We start from the raw sequence: 23600 nt of genomic DNA, 5'->3' as shown, positions 1-23600 counted from the left end.
ACATGTGTTAATTCATAGTTTTGATGCCTTCAGTGTGAATCTACAATTTTCATAGTCATGAAAATAAAGAAAACTCTTTGAATGAGAAGGTGTGTCCAAACTTTGGTCTGTACTGTATATATATATATATATATATATATAGTGAGAGATAACAATTGACAAAACTTTTGTGACTGAATCCAAGGACATCAGCATGTAGCACAATCCAAGAACATTTATTTTAGTTTTTTTAATGAAATCTTAATATGTGTATTCAGTTGTAAAATCAGAACATAATTTTAGCAATAGACTATGCATATCAATTGCAAAACCTTCCCATCAGGGAACTTAGCAATTATAGAGAGACACTCTTAGAATAAAATAACTATGGCATACGTGCAGCAGTGATCCAAACAACAGGACTGGATGCACTGGTAATATCATATACAGGTGAAACTCGAAAAATTAAAATATTGTGCAAAAGTCCATTTATTTCAGCAATGCAAATTAAAAGGAATTGCATTAATGCAGCTCAAAATTAGAATTTTGTGAAAAGGTTCAATATGCTCGGCTCAAAGTGTCACACTGTAGTCAGCTAATTAATCCATATCTCCTGAGCAAAGGGTTCCTCAAAATTGTGACTTTGGGGTTTCATAAGCTGTAAGCCATAATCATCCAAATTATAACAAATTAAGGCTTGAAAAATCTCGCTTTGCATGTAATGAGTCTATCTCATATGTTAGTTTCACCTTTTAAGTTGCATTACTGAACTAAATGAACTTTGCACAATATTCAAATGTCACCATGGAACAACTTAGAACAGTTCTTCTCAAACCTGGGAAATCACCCAAAACTGGGTATACAAGTGTTTTTCTTTTAGTGATAACATATGAACCCATTATTAGTAATTACCCAATCACAACATGGGAGTGAACCACAAATTAATATTAACATTTTCACTAGTGATGGACGAACATCTGCCGGGACGGTTCGCGATCGCGCGAGCGCGATCAAATGTTCGCGAACCGAAATAATTACTAGAAGTGCCCAAATAGTCCCACAACATGGACAGTGACATAGTCTCACAACATGGACAGGGCCGGCGTTGGGAGGGGGACAAACTGGGTTAATTGCACAGGGCCCCCTTCATTTAAGGGGCAACCTGCTTCAGTGCTGCTGTTCAGTTGAACGTCCGGGGAAGCCAGTGGATAGGCCAACTGATTAAACATGAGGAAGCCGGGACTCGGGCAGTGTTTCCTCTAAGCTGCGCAGGTTAGAAGGCATGGCTGATATTGTGCTGAGATTGCAGGTACCTGTTTTTTTTTCTATGGCAATTTTTTTCTATGGCAATTGTTATTGCTGGTAATTTCATCAGCTTTAATTGAGGAAGTGGAAGGAACAGAGGGAAGAGTGTGCTGGCATCCCAGCTGCTTAGGAGTCCCTGCTCTGACTCCATATATGGCTTGGGAGTCCCAGCTTTATGTCCATCTATGTCTGTGTCTATTTAAGGAGTCAGGGTTATGAAGAGGAAGTACTGTATGTCAGTATGCATGAGGATACCCAGTGTATTTAAGTTTTATTTATCCTCTATTTTTGACCGCTGCAGATATATTGAGGCTCAGTAGTAGTTTCCCATGTATTATGTATTCATATACAGTAGAAGTATCATTTAATATTTTTTAGGAATAAAATACATTTGGAATTACTAAAACAAAATTAAATTATACTTCTGATATATAGGAATACTTAATACATGGGAAACTACAAGTGAGGTTTTTAGCCATAATATATATGCAGCAGTTTCACATTGAGCTCTATACCTCAGTGGTTAAGGCTCTTGACTTTAAGGTAGATGGTTGTAAATATGAATCCCAATTGAAAAACTTCAATAACAGAGGGTAGAAGCAAGGGTAGAAGTTAGAATGGATTTGTTAGAAGTAGGTTTGTGACATTGTTGGTCACATGATCCTTAATGGTCACATGACTAAATTTGTATAGGAGAGAGCTTTCTGCATGGACTGCTTGAGCTTGTGGAGGTACTTTCTAACAGAGGGTTGTGTATGCCTCCAAACTACCTTGTCAGGGAGGGTCTAGTGGTGTGCAGTGCAGTCCTTGGTACATGCTTTATGATGACCCGCTCCATTGAGGTAGCATTTTGTGAGGGAGGAAGACTCATTCCTGTTTGGGAAGGGGGCATGTAACATATTCTGGGGGCTCATGAGGGTGCAGATCTGTGTGGGGGAGTTTATAGGGTATAAATCTGTGAGGTTGGTGCATTTGGTATATTCTGGGGGCCATGAGAGTGCAGATCTGTGTTTGTGGGGCTTTATGGGGTGAAAATTTGTGAGGGAAGGGGGAAATTTGGTGTATTCTGGGGCCATGAGGGTGCAGATCTGTGTGGTGGGCTTTATGGGGTATAAATCTGTGAGGGAGGGCCAGAATTGATGGAATATGACTGCATTGTTATTACATTATTACAAGATTTTGGGGCCCCAGGGCCACATTTTGTCTAAATCCGGTCCTGCTCTTAGGACTAATATATTTTCTTTCCTGTCTTTCTTTTAATTCCCCCCTCCCTTTTAAGATGTTTAACACAAAGACAGCAATAGTAAATAATGTCAGAGTGACGCTGACATATATAGCTATATGTTAACACATGGTTGATGGTGTTAAGAAACAGCCTGTTTAAAAACACACGTGCCATTGGTTTTATGCTTTTTAACATTTAAAAGTTAAAAGGAGCAAAGGATACTAGTGCTGCCGTTACAGAAGGAGCTACACTCTATTACAATGTGTGGATCCCGTTGCTGCTGAGTTCGGAAAGGGTTAATTCCTGGCACCCTTAAAGTAGCCTTAAGACTATTAGTGATGAGCGGCAGGTGCCATATTCGATTTCGACGAAATTCGCGAATATTCGATAGAATATTCGTTTTATATTCGTCTAAATCGAATATTCGTCATTATTCTTGTTATCGCGATTAATATGCGATTTAAATAATCGCGTATTGCGATTTTTAACTTAAAGGCTACTCTCCTATTGAAATAGCAATGCGATTATTTCAAGTTATAATAATCGAATTTCGATTTTAACTTAGCACTGCTATATTCCATATTTGTTAATTCTAGCCTAATATGGAATATAGCAGTGCTAAGTTAAAATCGAAATTCGATTATTATAACTTGAATTAATCGAATTGCGATTTCAACTTGGAGAGCTTGGGGAGCTTGGACATAATATCGCTATCATAACTACTGCTCTGCACGCAGCCAAATCGGCAGAGTGAGACAAAAATTAGCATAGAAAGATAGCCTAATCCCTAATTAAATAAATAAAAATACATACAGTACAAATATATATTACTGCATATGGTGTTACTTTACTTTATGAGTAAAAATGAATAATTTATATACATGTATACGTGCGTGTATATAAATATATATTATAATTATTATTATTTATATTATAATATAACTTGTAATACATTTTTATATTTGTAAAAAAATGCATTGCTAGTTATCAATAATATCAGTATTTACATTTCTATGCAGTCATGCATTGCGATTGGTAGTGGAACTATGTATATACACAATATACTGCTGCACTGGATATAAATATAACATAAAAACTTCTGGGGACTTAAGCTTATATTAGCAAATGTATATTAAATGAACTTTACTGAGGCTCTGAATAAGGTTGCACCCCATACCCCCTCCCCCTACAGGCAGTCTGTGAATTAGATCGCACGCTATCTCTCTACACACTGATACCCTGCCCTCCCATTCACTGAAAGCCCGTAGACAAAAGGGACTCCCTGTTTGGGGGAAGGGGGGTATTGTCTGCAGGCTGAAAGTGCAGGTTATTTTCTGGCTGGAGACCTTTTCACTGCGCTTCTGGTGGAGTACGTGTAGCTAAAATAATGACCAGCAATAAAAAATAGCAATACATATAAATAAGTGATAGATCCAGGAGCATACACAAACAAATAAATTAATATCCCATAAATACTGTAGGTCCTTCACTAACTGCCTGCTGTCTCTGTTATATGGCAAATTCCATTAAAAGATCGAAGCGCTGACATTGATAGTTACTTACCAACTACTGCCACCTTGTCTATACTGCAACAAATTGATGTGAACTTTGATACACACATATATATATATATATATTCTATGCTGCTACAATTATATTAGAATATGGAAGTGTCTTATTCCCCTCTGTGAATTGGAACACTATCTAACTCTGCTACATAAACTATGATATTTATGGGATATTAATTTATTTGTTTGTGTATGCTCCTGGATCTATCACTATTTTAAATCTATTGCTATTTTTTATTCATTGCTATATTTTATTGCTGGTCATTATTTTAGCTGCTATATTGATTTATTATATGTAAATATATTTTATATATTTATATTATATATACATTTACATATAGTATAATTAGTGTAATATTGTATAATTATTTTTTTAATACAGAGGTTATCTATATATGTCCATTATACTGTACAATACATTATATCTAACTCACCATACCTCATATGGATCATGGAATAAATAATTATACAATATTACACTAATTATACTATATGTAAATTTACATATAATATAAATACTGTATTAACATTCAGCCACTATAGGAACATAGCTAATAAATACACTGTATCCACTACTTCAGAGAAAAACAAATAAATAAAAATAAATATGGAAAACTCCATCAAGATACAAAACAATATACACTTGAAGGATAAAAAAAAACAGATGAATGCAATAATATTGATTGTGTATCTGACATACTTGAAGCAAACTATCTTATTAAATGAAATTGGGACATTCTCTAATAACTTTCTTATCCCCTAAACACTGAAGGTATTTACATTACAATAATATTTAGTGTGTATCTGACATACTTGAGTATTTTACCCCTTATTAACCTCTCCAGCCCTATTTTTAATACCTCCAGCCCTATTTTTTACCCCTCCAGCCCCTGCTCACCCATGTGAAAGGGGCCTTAGATCCTATTGTAGCCATACTGAGAGTGGGGGGTAGGAAAGTTATTAGAGAATGTCACAATTTCAAGTAATAAGATAGTTTGCTGTATGTCAGATACACAATCTATATTATTGCATTCATCTGTTTTTTTATCCTTTAAGTGTATATTGTTTTGTATCTTGATGGAGTTTTCCATATTTATTTTTATTTATTAGTTTTTCTCTGAAGTAGTGGATACAGAGTGTATTTATTAGCTATGTTCCTATAGTGGCTGAATGTTAATACAGTATTTATATTATATATAAATTTACATATAGTATAATTAGTGTAATATTGTATAATTATTTATGCCATGATCCATATGAGGTATGGTGATTTAGTTATAGTGTATTGTACAGTATAATGGACATATATAGATAGTAAGATAGATAACCTCTGAATTAAAAAATAATTATACAATATTACACTAATTATACTATATGTAAATTTATATATAATATAAATATATAAAATATATTTATATATAATAAATCAATATAGCAGCAACGCTGTATATATTGGTCTATTTTTGCCTGTAAACTTTTGGTGTATTTTAAAACTTACCCAGCGCTGGAGCTGTATTAATTTATTTATTTTTGTTTTTCATGTAACAATATTATTTGTTTTAATGGTGTCAGTGTTAACATCATAATTCATATTAGGTTTCCATTGCGCAATTGTGGAGAAAGAGATCCAACATTAAGAATAGCAAGAATAGGTGTGGGAATTGTCCTGGCAGAAGGGGGGGGGGGGGGGGAGCGGCTGCCGTCAAGGAGGAAATGTTCAAAAGGCTTTGCTAAATACAAATGTATCCATACTGTACATGTTGTTTTTCGATACTGTAATAACATTCAGCCACTATAGGAACATAGCTAATAAATACACTCTGTATCCACTACATTATATATCTGTATACTGTACACTGCTCCATTACATATCTGTATACAACACTCTGTTATATATCTGTACACACCGCTCTATTATATATCTGTATGCAGTAGACCGCACAAAATCCGGTACAATGTATCACCAGGTGTTATCCAAATCTAATCCACTCTTATCACAGATCTAAAGACATAATAGAGCGGTGTATACAGATATATTATAGAGCTGCATATGCAAATATATAGTCTAATATTCTAGATGTACTGAATCATAATTGTAATCGATACATAAATATATGAATGTATAGTTAGTCAATTGTACAGTAGTTTATTATTTTCTTATTTATTCTTAACCCCTCGAGCCCTATTTTTAACCCTTCCAGCCCCTCCTCGCCCTTGTGAAAGGGGCCTTAGATCCTATTGTAGCCATACTGAGAGTGGGGGGTAGAAAAGTTATTAGAGAATGTCCCAATTTCAAGTAATAAGATAGTTTGCTTCCAGTCAGGCGCAGGCAGTGTAGTCAGCGATACTGAGGTATAATACTGCAATGTACACCATTAGTCGATCCTTTTGTATGTACTTGCAACCTTAATGAAGGGCGGCATTAGCCTATGAATCGCGATTTGCATGTAAATACCTTCAGTGTTTAGGGGATAAGAAAGTTATTAGAGAATGTCCCAATTTCATTTAATAAGATAGTTTGCTTCAAGTATGTCAGATACACAATCAATATTATTGCATTCATCTGTTTTTTTTTATCCTTCAAGTGTATATTGTTTTGTATCTTGATGGAGTAGTGGATACAGTGTATTTATTAGCTATGTTCCTATAGTGGCTGAATGTTAATACAGTATTTATATTATATGTAAATTTACATATAGTATAATTAGTGTAATATTGTATAATTATTTATTCCATGATCCATATGAGGTATGGTGAGTTAGATATAATGTATTGTACAGTATAATGGACATATATAGATAACCTCTGTATTAAAAAAAATAATTATACAATATTACACTAATTATACTATATGTAAATGTATATATAATATAAATATATAAAATATATTTACATATAATAAATCAATATAGCAGCTAAAATAATGACCAGCAATAAAATATAGCAATGAATAAAAAATAGCAATAGATTTAAAATAGTGATAGATCCAGGAGCATACACAAACAAATAAATTAATATCCCATAAATATCATAGTTTATGTAGCAGAGTTAGATAGTGTTCCAATTCACAGAGGGGAATAAGACACTTCCATATTCTAATATAATTGTAGCAGCATAGAATAGAGAATATATATATATATATATATATATATATATATATATATATATATATATATATATATGTGTATCAAAGTTCACATCAATTTGTTGCAGTATAGACAAGGTGGCAGTAGTTGGTAAGTAACTATCAATGTCAGCGCTTCGATCTTTTAATGGAATTTGCCATATAACAGAGACAGCAGGCAGTCTGTGAAGGACCTACAGTATTTATGGGATATTAATTTATTTGTTTGTGTATGCTGCTGGATCTATCACTAATTTATATGTATTGCTATTTTTTATTGCTGGTCATTATTTTAGCTACACGTACTCCACCAGAAGCGCAGTGAAAGGGTCTCCAGCCAGAAAATAACCTGCACTTTCAGCCTGCAGACAATACCCCCCTTCCCCCAAACAGGGAGTCCCTTTTGTCTACGGGCTTTCAGTGAATGGGAGGGCAGGGTATCAGTGTGTAGAGAGATAGCGTGCGATCTAATTCACAGACTGCCTGTAGGGGGAGGGGTATGGGGTGCAACCTTATTCAGAGCCTCAGTAAAGTTCATTTGATATACATTTGCTAATATAAGCTTAAGTCCCCAGAAGTTTTTTATGTTATATTTATATCCAGTGCGGCAGTATATTGTGTATATACATAGTTCCACTACCAATCGCAATGCATGACTGCATAGAAATGTAAATACTGATATTATTGATAACTAGCAATGCATTTTTTTACAAATATAAAAATGTATTACAAGTTATATTATAATATAAATAATAATAATTATAATATATATTTATATACACGCACATATACATGTATATAAATTATTCATTTTTATTCATAAAGTAAAGTAACACCATATGCAGTAATATATATTTGTACTGTATGTATTTTTATTTATTTAATTAGGGATTAGGCTATCTTTCTATGCAAATTTTTGTCTCACTCTGCCGATTTGGCTGCGTGCAGAGCAGTAGTCATGATAGCGATATTATGTCCAAGCTCCCCCCCCCTCCACCCTGGTGTAACAATCTGAATATACAACTAGGACATAATATCGCAATCATAACTACTGCTCTGCACACAGCCGAATCGGCAGAGCGAGACGTGGAGCAGGACACTGCGCTGCAGTATGTGCCGGTAGTATATAAGTCTTTGTCTTTGCTGTGGATAGTAGGGTTGGGAGGGGGAGGTGACTTGGATTGACAGCCTGGGGAAGCAGCCCTATGCTGGATGAAGGAGTGTGAGAGCGGAGGAATGTAATTACCTAGTTTAGGTTAACACTGCTGGCTTTGTTGTGTATTGTAGGTACAGTGTTCGTTTCATTCATAGCGAAGGATGAGAACTCGCGCTTCGGTAGTAACGATATGCGAAAAGAGGGAGCGCTAGCGATGACACAACTATATAGCATTACTAAGTTGAAATCGCCATGCGATTACTTCGAGTTATATTAATCGCATGGCGATTTCAACTTGGACCTGGTTTACTATGGTTGGCTTCAATGGCTTGGTAGAATTAGCGAATATGACGAATATATTCGTTATATTCCACAAAACGAAGATAACGAATGTATTCTGCATCTTCGTTTTAGCTACCTATTCATCAACTTCGCTAATTCTAGCAATCATATAGGTAAGTTTACTATAGAGACAGCTAAGTTTAATTCGCTATGCGATTATATTACTTTGCTTTTTTTTATAAATAGAATAATTATAATAATTATCAGGTATTATAATTATTCTATTTGTTTATTTTTTTTAAAAGCAGTCAAATAATCGCATAGCGAATTAAACTTAGCTGTCTCTATAGTAAACTTTCCTATATTATTGCTAGAATTAGCGAAGTTGATGAATAGGTAGCTAAAACGAAGATGGAGAATATTTTGTTATCTTCGTTTTGTGGAATATAACGAATACATTCGCCATATTCGTTTTGTGGAATATAACGAATATATTCGTCATATTCGCTAATTCTACCAAGCCAACCATAGTAAACCAGGTCCAAGTTGAAATCGCAATTCGAATAATTCAAGTTATAATCGAATTTCGATTTTAACTTAGCACTGCTATATTCCATATTAGGCTAGAATTAACAAATATGGAATATAGCAGTGCTAAGTTAAAATCAAAATTTGATTATTATAACTTGAAATAATCAAATTGCGATTTCAACGTAATTCTCAAATCCGACAGTGCATTCTAGTATATGGAGACGTTCCCATGGTGATGGGGACGCTCCATGCGCACGGAAGTCGGCAGAAGCGGCAACGGGCACTGACTGGAGCAGCCAGGAAGCCAGGAATCCAAAGGACAGGTAAGAACAACTTTAGGGAAGTGGGAAAGAAAAGAAAAAAACAAAAAACAAAAAAAACCAAAAACGTATATTCGAAATATCTAATTTATATCACTATATTCGAAATATTCGCGAATTAGCGAAGTGCCGATATTCGCGAAAAAAATTCGATATTCGAATATTCGCGCTCAACACTAAAGACTATAATGTAAATGGATGAACCTGCACTGACTGAAAGGTGATACAAATAATGGGCAAATAGAACGTGGTGGATCGTGATTTGGGAGCCTTAGCTATTTGGGAGCCTTAGCTATTTACGTTTAAACACATGGTGTTATAGGAAAAAAAAAAACTGGCTTGTTCTGAACAAGCCTGAAAATGATGCCTTAACAGGGCCAGATGTTTGTGTCTATACCTACAAATGGTAGTATCAAAAGTAATAGTGGCTTGTTCTAAACTGCTATTGACACATTAAAATAAGATTATATGTGCATTTATTGTCAGGGTGGTACTCTATGCCCACCAATGCCTCGCTATTCAGAGCAGGCACTGAATCACTCACCTAGCCTGGTAGCCAATCCCTACTAGCTCTTCTTGCCTTCTTGTAACACGGAAGGCCACCGTACTCCTGGGTCCCACATTTTTACCATCCTAAGGTGTGTGCAAGCACATCTCCCAGCCCTTAATGGTGCCAATTTACGGTTGCCTCTCCAGTATGAAAATACATTCAAGTTATAATATAGGGGGTGATAAGTGGACTAACAAACATCTGATGACAATATGCCCACACCAATTATTTACTCCCATTTTTAACCCACTGCCAGAAGCACCAAGAACCACTTGAGTCCAGATACCTCTTAACAGCACCCTGGGATCTCTTCCTGTAGAGTTCTAAATTAAGCTGTACCCTGAAACATTACCTAATATCATCTGAAGGATCTGTACCCAGTAGGGATACGCAAACCTGTGAAAGTATGGGTTCGCCGGGTTTGGCCGAACTTCAGGTCAAAGTTTGGGTTCAGAACCCAAACTTGACCTAAACTTGATCCCGAACTTCATGGAAGTCAATAGGACCCGAACCTCACTTTATTATTTTCTGTTATAACATGGCTATATCTGAAAATAATTGCATTTCTAAGACAGAATGCAAAATAATATGGCCATTTAGGGTTTAAAAAAAACACAACTCACCTCATCCACTTGTTTGGATTCCACCGTTTTTTCTATCTTCATTTAGCAGGACCTGCCAAAGGACCTATGAGGTGCGCAGTGACGTCACCGCCCTCTCCCACATGGTGAGCGCGGTGATGTCATTGTGCACATGGCAGGTTCTTTGGCAGGTCCTGCTGAATAAAGATAGAAGAGACTGCTGCAGCGTAATCAAGTGGATGAAGTGAGTTATTATTATTTTTTTAACACGTAAATGGCCATATAGTTTTGCATTCTGTCTTAAGAATGCTATTATTTTCTGATATAACCATGTTATAATGGAAAATAATAAAATCAGCCAAACACCGAACCTGGACTTCAGTGAAAAAGTCCGGGTTTGGGTCCAGGTACCCGAACTTTCAAAGTTCGGTACGAACCTGAATTTTGCAGTTCGGGTTCACTCATCCCTGGTACCCAGGTTAAATCCCCCAATCAACTTTAGGCCTCTTGCACACAAATGTATTTTCATTCTGTGTCCGTTAATTTTTTTTTGTGGACCGTATATGGAACCATTTATTTCAATGGGTCCTCATAAAAAACGGAAGGTACTCCGTGTGCATTCCGTTTCCGTATTTTTGTATTTACGTTCCGCAAAAATATAGAATATGTCCTATTAATGATAGTACTGTTCTATTAGGGGCCAGCTGTTTCGTTCCACTCCTCAAAATACGGAATGCACACGGTTGTCATCCGTATTTTTTGCCGATCCGTTTTTTGGGGATCGCAAAATACATACGGTCATGTGCAAGAGTCCTTAAGGACACCCACTGCTTAAGCTGCCGAGCCGAAAAACTGTACAACAGCAAGTCCATCACAATGCTATAAACAAAGACAGGAGCAGGCAGGGATGGATACTGCTCTTTTGTAGTCTAATACTTTACTGATAATATTATTCAATTTCCTGACTTTAAAAATTAACCACATCCTCAGCTACTTTCTCCCTCCTCCTATATCTTATTCTTATTAAGGCCTAGTTCAAACTTCAGTGATTTCCATTAGTGATTTTTAAACCAAAACCTGGAATGGAGCTCCATAGATAAGGTAGAATGGAAAGATCTGCACTAAGGCCTCATGCACACGACCGTGCCGTCTTTTGCAGTCCGCAAACCGCAGATCTGCAAAAAACGTAAGCCGCCCGAGTGCTGTCCGCATCTTTTGCGGCCCAATTGAAGTAAATGGGTCCGCACCCGAGCCGCAAAAAATGCGGCTCGGATGCGGACCACAAAAACGGTCATGTGCATGAGGCCTTACTCTGATGGAAATCACACTGGCCAAACACTAAAGTGTGAACTAGGCCTAAAACTTACCTAAAGACCTTTCACCCCAGACCATTAAAGTGACCTTCTTATTCAAGAAAAAAAATAACATTAACTGGAGAATGAACAGAACACTGACATGGTGAACTTTTTCATCTTTTTAGTTGCAGATCTATTGATTCTCGGGCTCCTCTTGTGCCATCCAAGATGGCTTCCCTTCATCTATATCTTGTCCAGTCCTGCTCTTGAATTAGCCAGCACTGTTCACATGAGCAGTGCTAGCCAATTAAAAAGCCTCTGTTCATTCCCCAGGTAATGTAAATTTTTATTCTTGAATTGGAGGGTCGCTTTAAGTGCCCCTAAGTCCTTATTAAAGGGTATCTGATCAGTAGGGGGTCTGACACCATGGACCACCGCCGATCAGCTGTTTGAGAAGGCACTGGCACTAGAGCTGCAGCCTTCTCTAAGTTCACCAAGGACAGAGCAGTACATTGTATAGCGGCTGTGCTTGGTTTTGCAGCTCAGCCCTATTCACTTCAAAGGGGCTGCGCTGTGCCTACGCTATGAGACCTATGAACATGACATCATATAGCCTAGACAAATCTGGAGATGGCTGCGGCGTTACTACAAACGCTCTGGTGCCTTCTCAAACTGCTGATCAGCAGGGGTCCCGAGAGGATAGGTCTTCAGTAAAAAAAAACTCTCAGAAAACCCCTTTAATCCACCTGCAGTGAAATATCAGTTCAGATTTTACTTCAGTGAGTGTTTACTTCAGTAATTCAATAGAAATCCAAGTGAAACTCATATATTACATAAATTCACTACACACAGAGAGATCTATTTCTAGAATGTATTTCTTGTAATGTTAAAAGCCTAACAGCTAGTGATAACCCAAAAGTCAGTATCTTAGAAACTTAGAATATTGTGGAAAAGTTAAATATTGTAGACTTATGGTGTCTCTCTTGGTGATGCCTATAGGCAGATCAATCATTTGGAAGACTGTGGACCTGACAGTTGTCCAGAAGAGAGTAATTGACACTCTCCACAAGGATGGTAAATCACAAAAGGTCATTGCGAAAGAAGCTGTCCGTTAGAGTGCTGCATCCAAGCATATTAATGGAAAATTGAGTGAAAGGTGCATAAGCAACAGGGTAAAACGCTGCATTGAAAGGATTGTCAAGAAAAGGCCATTCAAGAATTTTGGAGAGATTCACAAGGAGTGTACTGCAGCTGGTGCCCCCACAGACAGACATATCCAGGACATGGGCTACAACTGTCACATTCCTTGTGTCAAGCCACTCATGACCCAGAGATGTCAGAAGTGTCCAGGGCTGGTGCAAGGATTTTTGCCAACACAAGCGAAACTACATTTTGGCACCCCCCACACCCACCCTCGCAGCTCACCTGGTCCTGGTCCTGTCTGCATCAGCTGGCTTCTCCTCTGTGTGGTCCTGGTATCTTCGCTCTGCTTCAGACAACCGGTCAACCATAAGCCCCCTATGTCAGCCATCAGCCCCCCCATGTCAGCCATAAGCCCCCCATGTCAGCCATTATGCCCCCATGTCAGCCATCATGCCCCCATGTCAGGCATCAGCCCCCCATGTCACATTTCTCCCCCTTCATGTCACATTTCACCCCCTCCATGTCAAATCACCTATGTCACATCAGCCCTCACATTTCTCCCCCTCCATCCATGTTGCCACATTTTTCCCCCCTCCATCCATGTTGCCACATTTCTCTCCCCCCTCCATCCATGTTGCCACATTACTCCCCCATCCATCCATGTTGTCACATTTCTCCCCCTCCATCCATGTTGTCACATTTCTCCCCCTCCATTCATGTCACATTTCTCCCCCTCCATCCATGTCACATTTCTCTCCCCCCTCCATCCATGTTGTCACATTTCTCCCCCCTCCATCCATGTTGTCACATTTATCCCCTCCATTCATGTTGTCACATTTCTCCCCTCCATCCATGTTGTCACATTTCTCTCCCCCCTCCAACAATATTGTCACATTTCTCCCCCTCCATTCATGTTGTCACATTTCTCCCCCTCCATCCATAGTGCCACATTTCTCCCCCTCCATTTATGTTGTCACATTTCTCCCCCTCCATCCATCTTGTCACATTTCTCCACCCTCCATCATGTCTATTTCACCCCCCCCCCCCCCCACCATGCCACATACATTTCTCCCTGCGGGCCGCACAGACTACTCAGTGACATTTGTCCAAATGTCTTGTTGTCCCCCCCTCCATTCATGTTACATTGTAATGTCACCCGCCTCACCCTGACTCCACCCCCATTAATGTTCTTCTGTTTCTGCGCAGCCTGCGGTCAATGAGATCACCTTGACCTACCTACCTGTCTGAGCCACCTACTGCAGTCCAGACAGTCTGGTCTGGGCCTGGCTGTGTCAGTCTGTCCCTGTCTGATGTCTCACAGACTCAATCACACACAGTTACCACCAACAGCTCTGCCTCCAGTCTCCAGACCTCCGCTCCCCAGTCTACACCAGTTGCTGCTGCCTGCCGACCGCCGCCACAGCGCCACTCGGCAGTCACATCCCCCTGACTGTCTGTGTTGCCGATGCTGTGCTGCTGCTGAGCCTGCGTGCCGCTCTGTGAGGAGGTGAGGGCCAGCGCCGCACGGCACACCTGCAGGCTGGGGCGGGCAGCCGGGCCAAGTGGGGCAAGTTATGTATTTAAAAAAAATCTATAAATTTAAAAAAATTATATAAATTCCGCCCTGGCGCTGCCCACTCTTCTCTGCGCCCTCGAAAAGCCACTTGGTCTGCCTTATTATAAAGCCGGTCCTGGAAGTGTCTTACCTAGACTAAGGGTCTATTCACACATCCGTGAATGTGTCTGCACCCGTTCCGCAATTCTGCTGTACAGGTGCAGAGCCATTCAATCCCTATGGGGCAGGAATGGATACGGACAGCACACCCGGTCCGCAGCTCCGGAAAAAATTAGAACATGTCCTATTTTTGTCCGCAATTGCGTTCAAGAATAGGCAGTTCTATGAGTGTGCCGGCCGGGTGTATTGCGGATCCGCAATTTGAGGATCTGCAATACACTACGGATGTGTAAATAGACCCTAAGTCCTGTTTTAGATGAAAGTAAATTTTGCATTTCATTTAGAATTCAAGGTCCCAGAGTCTGGAGGAAGAGTGGAGAGATGCACAATCCAAGTTATTTGAGGTCCAATATGAAGTTCCCACAGTCAGTGATGGTTTGATGTTATCTGCTGGTGTTGATCCACTGTGTTATATCAAGTCCAAAGCCAGTGCAGCTGTCTAGCAGGAAATTTTAGAGCACTTAAAGAGGATCTTTAACCACTCCTGACATAATAGCTTTATGTATTTCCCATGTAATAACAATTCTGGAGCATCTATTCTTATGTCTGTATGTGCTGCCATTCCTTTATCATTTCTACTAGAAGTTATAAATTAATTGCTATTAGTCATCAGTAAGACTACAGAGGGGAGGTAACCAGTTTGGGGGGGGGGGGGGGGGTGTACCTGCACAGTCTGACAATGTCAGCCCTGACTGGATATAGTGAGTCTCTGCAGGCACCCCCCCCAACTTGTTACCTCCCCTCTGTACCCTTACTGCAGACTGCTAGCAATTCATTTATACCTTCTAGTAGAAATAATAAAGGAACGGCACAACATGGAGCCATAGGAATATATGCTCCAGAATTGTTATTACATTGGAAATGCATGAAGCTATTAAAACAGGCATGTCCGGAATGGTGAAAGGTCCTCTTTAACCACTTAAGGACCACAGGTTTATACCCCCTAGTGACCAGGCCCTTTTTTACAAATCGGCACTTCACAACTTTAACGGTTTATTGCTCGGTCATGCAACTTGGCACCCAAATGAATTTTACCTTCTTTACTTCTCACAAATACAGCTTTCTTTTGGTGGTATTTGATTGCTGCTGAGATTTTTAGTTTTTCTGATATTAATCAAAATAGACCGCAATTTTCTCAAAAAAAGTGTATTTTTAACTTTTTCTGGTAAAATTGTTCAAATATAATTACATTTCTATACAAGTTTGTGTCAGAATTTATTGTGCTACATGTCTTTGATAAAAAAAATCCAATAAGTGTATATTTCTTGGTTTGCGCAAAAATTATAGCATTTACAAACTATGGTACAAAAATGTGAATTTCCGCATTTTTAAGCAGCTCTGACTTTCTGAGCACCTGTCATGTTTCTTGAGGTGCTAGAATGCCAGAATATTATAAATACTCCCCAAATGACCCCATTTTAGAAAGAAGACACCCCAAAGTATTCGCAGAGGGGCATGGTAAGTTCATGTATGATTTAATTTTTTTTTCACAAGTTAGCGGAAAATGACACTTTCTGAGGAAAAAATAATAATAATAAAGTTTCCATTTCTGCTAACTTCTGGCAAAAAAAAATAAAAAATTTCCCACAGACTCACTATGCCGTTCAGTGAATACCTTGGGGTGTCTACTTTCCGAAATGGGGTCATTTGTGTGGTGTGTTTACTGTTCTGGCATTTTGGGCGGGGCTAAATTGTGAGCAACCCTGTAAAGCCTAAAGGTACTCGTTGGACTTTCAGCCCCTTTACGCACCTAGGCTGCAAAAAAGTGTCACACATGTGGTATTGCCATATTCATAAGAAGTAGGGCAATGTGTTTTAGGGTGTATTTTTACATATACCCATGCTGGGTGAGAGAAATATCTCTGTAAATTGACAACTTTGTATAAATTTTTTTTTAAAGTTGTCATTTACAGATATTTCTCACACACAGTATGGTTATATGTAAAATACCCCCCAAAACACATTGCCCTACTTCTCCTGAGTACGGCGATACCACTTGTGTGACACATTTTTGCAGCCTAGGTGTGCAAAGGAGCCCAAATTCCAATGAGTACCTTTAGGATTTCACAGGGCATTTTTACGCATTTGGATTCCAAACTACTTCTCACGCTTTAGGGCCCCTAAAATGCCAGGGCAGTATAAATACCCCACAAGTGACCCCATTTTGGAAATAAGACACCCCAAGGTATTCCGTGAGGGGCATGGCGAGTTCATAGAAGTTTGGGGTTTTTTTTGCACAAGTTAGCGGAGAATTATTTAATTTTTTCTTACAAAGTCTCATATTCCACTAACTTGTGACAAAAAATGAAATTTTACATAAACTCACCATGCCCCTCACGGAATACCTTGGGGTGTCTTCTTTCCAAAATGGGGTCACTTATGGGGTATTTATACTGCCCTGGCATTTTAGGGGCCCTAAAGCGTGAGAAGAAGTCTGGAATCCAAATGTCTAAAAATGCCCTCCTAAAAGGTACTCATTGGAATTTGGGCCCCTTTGCGCACCTAGCCTGCAAAAAAGTGTCACACATGTGGTATCGCCGTACTCAGGAGAAGTAGGGCAATGTGTTTTGCGGTGTATTTATACACATACCTATCCTGTGTGTGAGAAATATCTCTGTAAATGACAACTTTTTCCATTTTTTTATACAAAGTTGTCAATTTACAGAGATATTTCTCTCACCCAGCATGGGTATATGTAAAAATACACCCCAAAACAGTACAGCGATACCACATGTGTGACACTTTTTTGCAGCCAAGATGCGCCAAGGGGCCCAAATTCCAATGAGTACCTTTAGGATTTCACAGGGCATTTTTACGCATTTGGATTTCAAGAGAGGTATGTAAGATTTTATTTTTTGGCACAAGTTAGTGGAATATGAGACTTTGTAAGAAAAAACAAAACAAAAAAAAAATATCAATTTCCGCTAACTTGTGGCAAAAAGTAGCTAACTAACTGGCGGTGATAAGGGACCCCAGGCCCCATTCACACGTCCGTAATTCTGTTCCGCATTTTGCGGAATGGAATTGCGGACCCATTCATGTCTATGGGGACAGATCCGCTCGGATCCGGAATTGCGGATCTGCACTTCTGGGTCCGCACTTCCGTTTCGCAAAAATATAGAACAAGTCCTATTCTTGTCCGCAATTGCGGACAAGAAAAGGCATTTTCTATATAGTTCTGGCAATGTGCGGATCCGCAAGGGTGTCCGTGTTTTGCGGATCCGCGGATCCGTGAATCCGCAAAACACATACGGATGTCTGAATGGAGCCTTACAGGGGGGTGATCAATGACAGGGGGGTGATCAGGGAGTCTATATGGGGTGATCAGGGGTTAATAAGTGACAGGGGGGGGTGTAGTGTAGTGTGGTGATTGGTGCTACTTACAGAGCTGCCTGTGTCCTTTGGTGGTCGATCCAAGCAAAAGGGACCAGGTAGCAGGTATATCAGACGCTGTTATCAAAACAGCGTCTGATATACCTTCCTGATGCGATTATTTTAACATCTACAGCCTGCCAGCGAATGATCATCGCTGGCAGGCTGTAGTATAACTTCCGAGCAGCGCGTCGCTGTAAACGCGCGCGTGTTCGCGCGGAATCTCGGGTCTCGAGAGATGACTCCAATAGGCGTCGCTGAGACCTGAGAGAGCCGCTGCACTGACGCCTTTCAGAACTTGGAACCTGCCCAGACAGACAAAAGTACCAGTACCTGGTTTAATAAGCACAGTAGATATGTAGAAAGAGAAAAAAAAGAGAGGGTTAATCCAATCTAGTGGAGGTGGATCTCCAAGAGATAGACAAGAAATTGTGAGGTGCAATAGGGAAGGCAGGTAGAGGGGTAGAAACGCTGAAAAGGGATCAGCGTGTGGAATAAACAGTGGGTGGTGATGACTCAAAAAGTCTAGAAGGGTTCACTGAGAACCAGTGGACCAAAAAAAGATTGGTCAACAGGTAAACATCATTAGAAGCACCAAATCCCAAATTGTTAAAGGGAACCTGTCACAGGGATTTTGTGTATAGAGCTGAGGACATGGGTTGCTAGATGGCCGCTAGCCCATCCGCAATACCCGTCCCCATAGCTCTGTGTGCTTTTATTGTGTAAAAAAAACGATTTGATACATATGCAAATTACACTGAGATGAGTCCTGTCTGTGAGATGAGTCAGGGACAGGACAGATCTCAGGTTAATTTTCATATGTATCAAACCTTTTTTTTACACAATAAAAGCACACAGAGCTATGGGGACTGGGTATTGCGGATGTGCTAGCGGCCATCTAGCAACCCATGCCCATAGCTCTATACACAAAATCCCGGTGACAGGTTCCCTTTAAGGAGAGAAAAAATTGGCCAGCAGGGTGATATAAAGAGTGTGGTCATAAATCTACTGGCAGTTTGGTGCTGTGAGATACAAAATGAAGAAGATAACCAAAGGGTAATATAGGTAATGTAAACCAGATGATTGGCACCATTAGATACGCAACTAAGGAATTCACTGGTATAAAACAGTCACAAGGAAATAATGTAGATATATAAGGATGCTAATATTTCTCAGCATGAATAAAATTGCTCAGCGTGAAAGAAATAGAATTAAACTTAATTACTCACTTCACAGGGGGGTGGTCTGCTGGATAAACTCAAGACACCAGCAGGGTCCAATACCCCCCTAGCCAGAGTTGCCTTTAGGATCTCAAATGCTGATGGTTGCCCAGTATGGAAGGAAAGGCTTCACTTCAGTATTATTAATGAAGATTTTGGCTTCTTTATTGTGGACAATGAACTCAACGCGTTTCGGGGTGTGCAAACTCCTTCATCAGGAGCAGGTACATAAAATCAGTGAACGTATATCTCACTGTATCACTGTGCTTGATTGGCTAGTGAACTCTCCTCACCTAAACCCCATAGAAAATCTATGGGGTATTGTCAAGCGGAAGATGGGAGACACCAGAACCAATAATGCTGACGAGCTGAAGGCCTCTATCAAAGAAATCTGGGCTTCCATAACACCTCAGCAGTGACACAGGCTGGTCGCCTACATGCCTTGCCGCATTGATAGAGTATTTCATGCAAAAAGAGCCCCAACCAAATATTGATTGCATATACCGTACCTACTTTTTAGCAGGCCAACATTTCTGTATCATTTCTTTAATTATTGTTATATAGTGATGAGCGAGCATGCTAGGCCGAATACCTGTTCGGCTCGAGCATCGCTATGCTCGGCAGACCCGAATGCCCGGCCGAATAATTCAGGTGCTCGAATACTATTTAATATAATCAAAGTCAATGGGAGAACCCCAGGCACCCCTGTTCGGAAGAGAAGAGGGTGTCTGGTTCATAAAAAAAAGGTTAGAAATTGATGGAAACCCAATAAAAATGTTTTGGAAACAGCATTAACCCTCCTCTTATGTTAGGGTCAGAACCGACCCGTTTTCAGGTTTTGAATGTCTATAAGTATCGCATAAATTTATTTATTGCATCAAGATTTTTTTACTTTGTCAGGAACCTCTATTTAAACAATGTAATAGAAAAAGAATCCTTTTCACTAAATTATAAAATACTGTGGTGAAAATTAAGACGTTTATGGTGTTAGGGTCAATTCTGACCCAGTTATAATATAGGATTATAGGACACTAATAAGTGCCAAAACTGAAATCATAAACACTTTCTCTTCTTAGTAACCCTGACAGCCAATCACCTCTCAGCCCTGTGAGCTGTAGTTAGGGAGGGGCCTATCTCTTTGCCTGCTTGTCTGCTTCTCAAAAAAAAGTAAAGAAACATAGGACCAATACATTTCAGAGTTGCTGACTTGCAGAGTAATAATCTCCAATATGCAGCATGCAAGAGTGAGAAGATTTACAGGAAGCCAAATACTGGATTATATCTTGGATGAAAATGAGGCAGGGGACACAGAGCAGCATAACGATATGGATGAGCAGGTTTCTGAGGCAGAAGATGAAGTAGAGTATCAACCAGAATACATAGACACATCTGATGAGTCTGATGAGGAGGCCACCAGTGCTGAACCTGCTGCTGTCCCTGCTGAAACATTCAAATCCAAAAGTGGTAAGATCTGTTGGAGTTCAGAACCTCCTGACTTACATGGCAGGGCAGCTGCTGCAGATGTAATCAAAATGACCCCTGGGATCACAAGGTTTGCTGTGACGAGAGTAAGTGATATCAAAACATGTTTTGAACTGTTCATGCCATTGTCACTAAAAAAGTGATCATTGCAATGACAAACCTTGAAGGAAAAAAAGTCCATGGCAACATGTGGAATAACATAAATGAGAAATGCCTAGATGCTTATATTGGTGTTCTTCTTGCTGGAGTGTACAGATCCTATAATGAGGCCACTGATCTCTGTACAGATCCTATAATGAGGCCACTGATATATCTGCCTCTTGACTTGTCTTTGGGACAAGTCAAGAGGCAGATATATCTTCCCAGCAACAATGTCACTTCACACCTTTCGAATGATATCAAGAGTTTTCAGAGATACTAGAGCAAAATCTGACAAGCTTGCTCCCATAAGGGATGTCTGGGAGAAATGGGTTCAGCTCCTTCCACTAATGTTTAACCCTGGGCCTCAGGTAACAGTAGATGAACGTTTGATCCCTTTCCGTGGAAATTGCCCCTTCTGGCAGTATATGCCCAGTAAGCCAGGCAAATATGGCATAAAAATCTGGGCAGCCTGTGATGCAAAAACAAGCTATGCATGGAACCTACAGATTTACACCGGCAAACCCGAAAGTGGCATCCCTGCGAAAAAACAAGGACAACGTGTAGTCCTTGATTTGACTACTGGACTGCGGGTTCACAATATCACGTGTGACAATTTTTTTACCAGCTATGACCTTGGACAAAAACTTCTCAGGAGGAAACTCACCATGGTAGGCACAAAAAAATAAAATAAACCTGAGCTGCACACTGAAATTTTGCAGGTGAAGGACAGAGCTCCACTTTCTTCAAAATTTGCTTTTACTGACACCACCACTGTTGTTTCATATTGTCCCCAAAAAAAAAGAAAATGTGATACTTATGTCCACTTTTCACAAAGATGCAGCTGTGTCATCAAGAAGTGACAAAAAGCCCACAATTATCCTGGATTACAATAAAACAAAGGAGGAGTGGACAACCTGGACAAGCTGACTGCTACCTATACTTGTCAGCGAATGACCAGGAGATGGCCGATGGCTGTGTTTTATAACATCCTAGATGTGTCTGCATACAATGCATTTGTGTTATGGACCCACATCCACCCAGGTTGGAACACAAAAAAAAATAACAAGCGGAGAATATTTCTCGAGGAGCTAGGAAGTTCCTTTGTCAAGGCACACATTGAGCAAAGGAAACGGGTGTCTCGAGATCCAATCGCTGCAGCCATGATCAGACAGTAGTGTTGAGCGTGAATATTCGAATATCGATTTTTTTGCGAATATTGGCACTTCGCTAGTTCGCGAATATTTCGAATATAGTGATATAAATTCGATATTTTGAATATTCTTTTTTTTTTTTATATTTTTTTCTTTCCCACTTCCCTAAAGTTGTTCTTACCTGTCCTTTGGATTCCTGGCTTCCTGGCTGCTCCAGTCAGTGCCCGTTGCCGCTTCTGCCGACTTCCGTGCTCATGGAGCGTCCCCATCACCATGGGAACGTCTCCATATACTAGAATGTACTGTCGGATTTGAGAATTACGTTGAAATTGCAATTCGATTATTTCAAGTTATAATAATCGAATTTCGATTTTAACTTAAAGGCTACTCTCCTATTGAAATAGCAATGCGATTAATTCAAGTTATAATAATCGAATTTCGATTTTAACTTAGCACTGCTATATTCCATATTCGTTAATTCTAGCCTAATATGGAATATAGCAGTGCTAAGTTAAAATCGAAATTTGATTATTATAACTTGAATTAATCGAATTGCGATTTCAACTTGGACCTGGTTTACTATGGTTGGCTTGGTAGAATTAGCGAATATGACGAATGTATTCGTCATATTCCACAAAACGAATATAACGAATGTATTCGTCATATTTCACAAAACGAAGATAACAAAGTATTCTGCATCTTCGTTTTAGCTACCTATTCATCAACTTCGCTAATTCGAGCAATCATATAGGAAAGTTTACTATAGAGACAGCTAAGTTTAATTCGCTATGCGATTATATGACTGCTTTTAAAAAAAATAAATAGAATAATTATAATACCTAATAATTATTATTATAATTATTCTATTTATAAAAAAAAGAAAAGTAATATAATCGCATAGCGAATTAAACTTAGCTGTCTCTATAGTAAACTTTCCTATATGATTGCTAGAATTAACGAAGTTGATGAATAGGTAGCTAAAACGAAGATGCAGAATACATTCGTCATATTCGCAAATTCTACCAAGCCAACCATAGTAAACCAGGTCCAAGTTGAAATCGCAATTCGATTAATTCAAGTTATAATAATCAAATTTCGATTTTAACTTAGCACTGCTATATTCCATATTAGGCTAGAATTAACGAATATGGAATATAGCAGTGCTAAGTTAAAATCGAAATTCGATTATTACAACTTGAATTAATCGCATTGCTATTTCAATAGGAGAGTAGCCTTTAAGTTACAATCGCAATACGCGATTATTTAAATCGCATATTAATCGCGATAACAAGAATAATGACGAATATTCTATTTTGACGAATATAAAACGAATTTCGTCGAAATCGAATATGGCACCTGCCGCTCATCACTATCAGACAGATGCAGAGTTCATCAAGCACTCCATCCACACCATCAACAACACAAAGAGAATCAGTGCCA

General features: G+C 39.2%; 1 pseudogene; it reads left to right on the top strand.

The window, feature by feature from the left end:
- The first annotated feature begins 20615 nt into the window (after nucleotides 1-20615).
- Nucleotides 20616-22184, top strand: LOC122931409 (annotated as a pseudogene).
- The last annotated feature ends 1416 nt before the right edge of the window (nucleotides 22185-23600 follow it).

Source organism: Bufo gargarizans, chromosome 3 (genome assembly GCF_014858855.1).
Source record: "Bufo gargarizans isolate SCDJY-AF-19 chromosome 3, ASM1485885v1, whole genome shotgun sequence".
In the NCBI taxonomy this organism is placed as follows: domain Eukaryota; kingdom Metazoa; phylum Chordata; class Amphibia; order Anura; family Bufonidae; genus Bufo; species Bufo gargarizans.
Note: the sequence above shows the minus strand (reverse complement) of the source record. Positions and strands in the feature narration are given on the sequence as shown.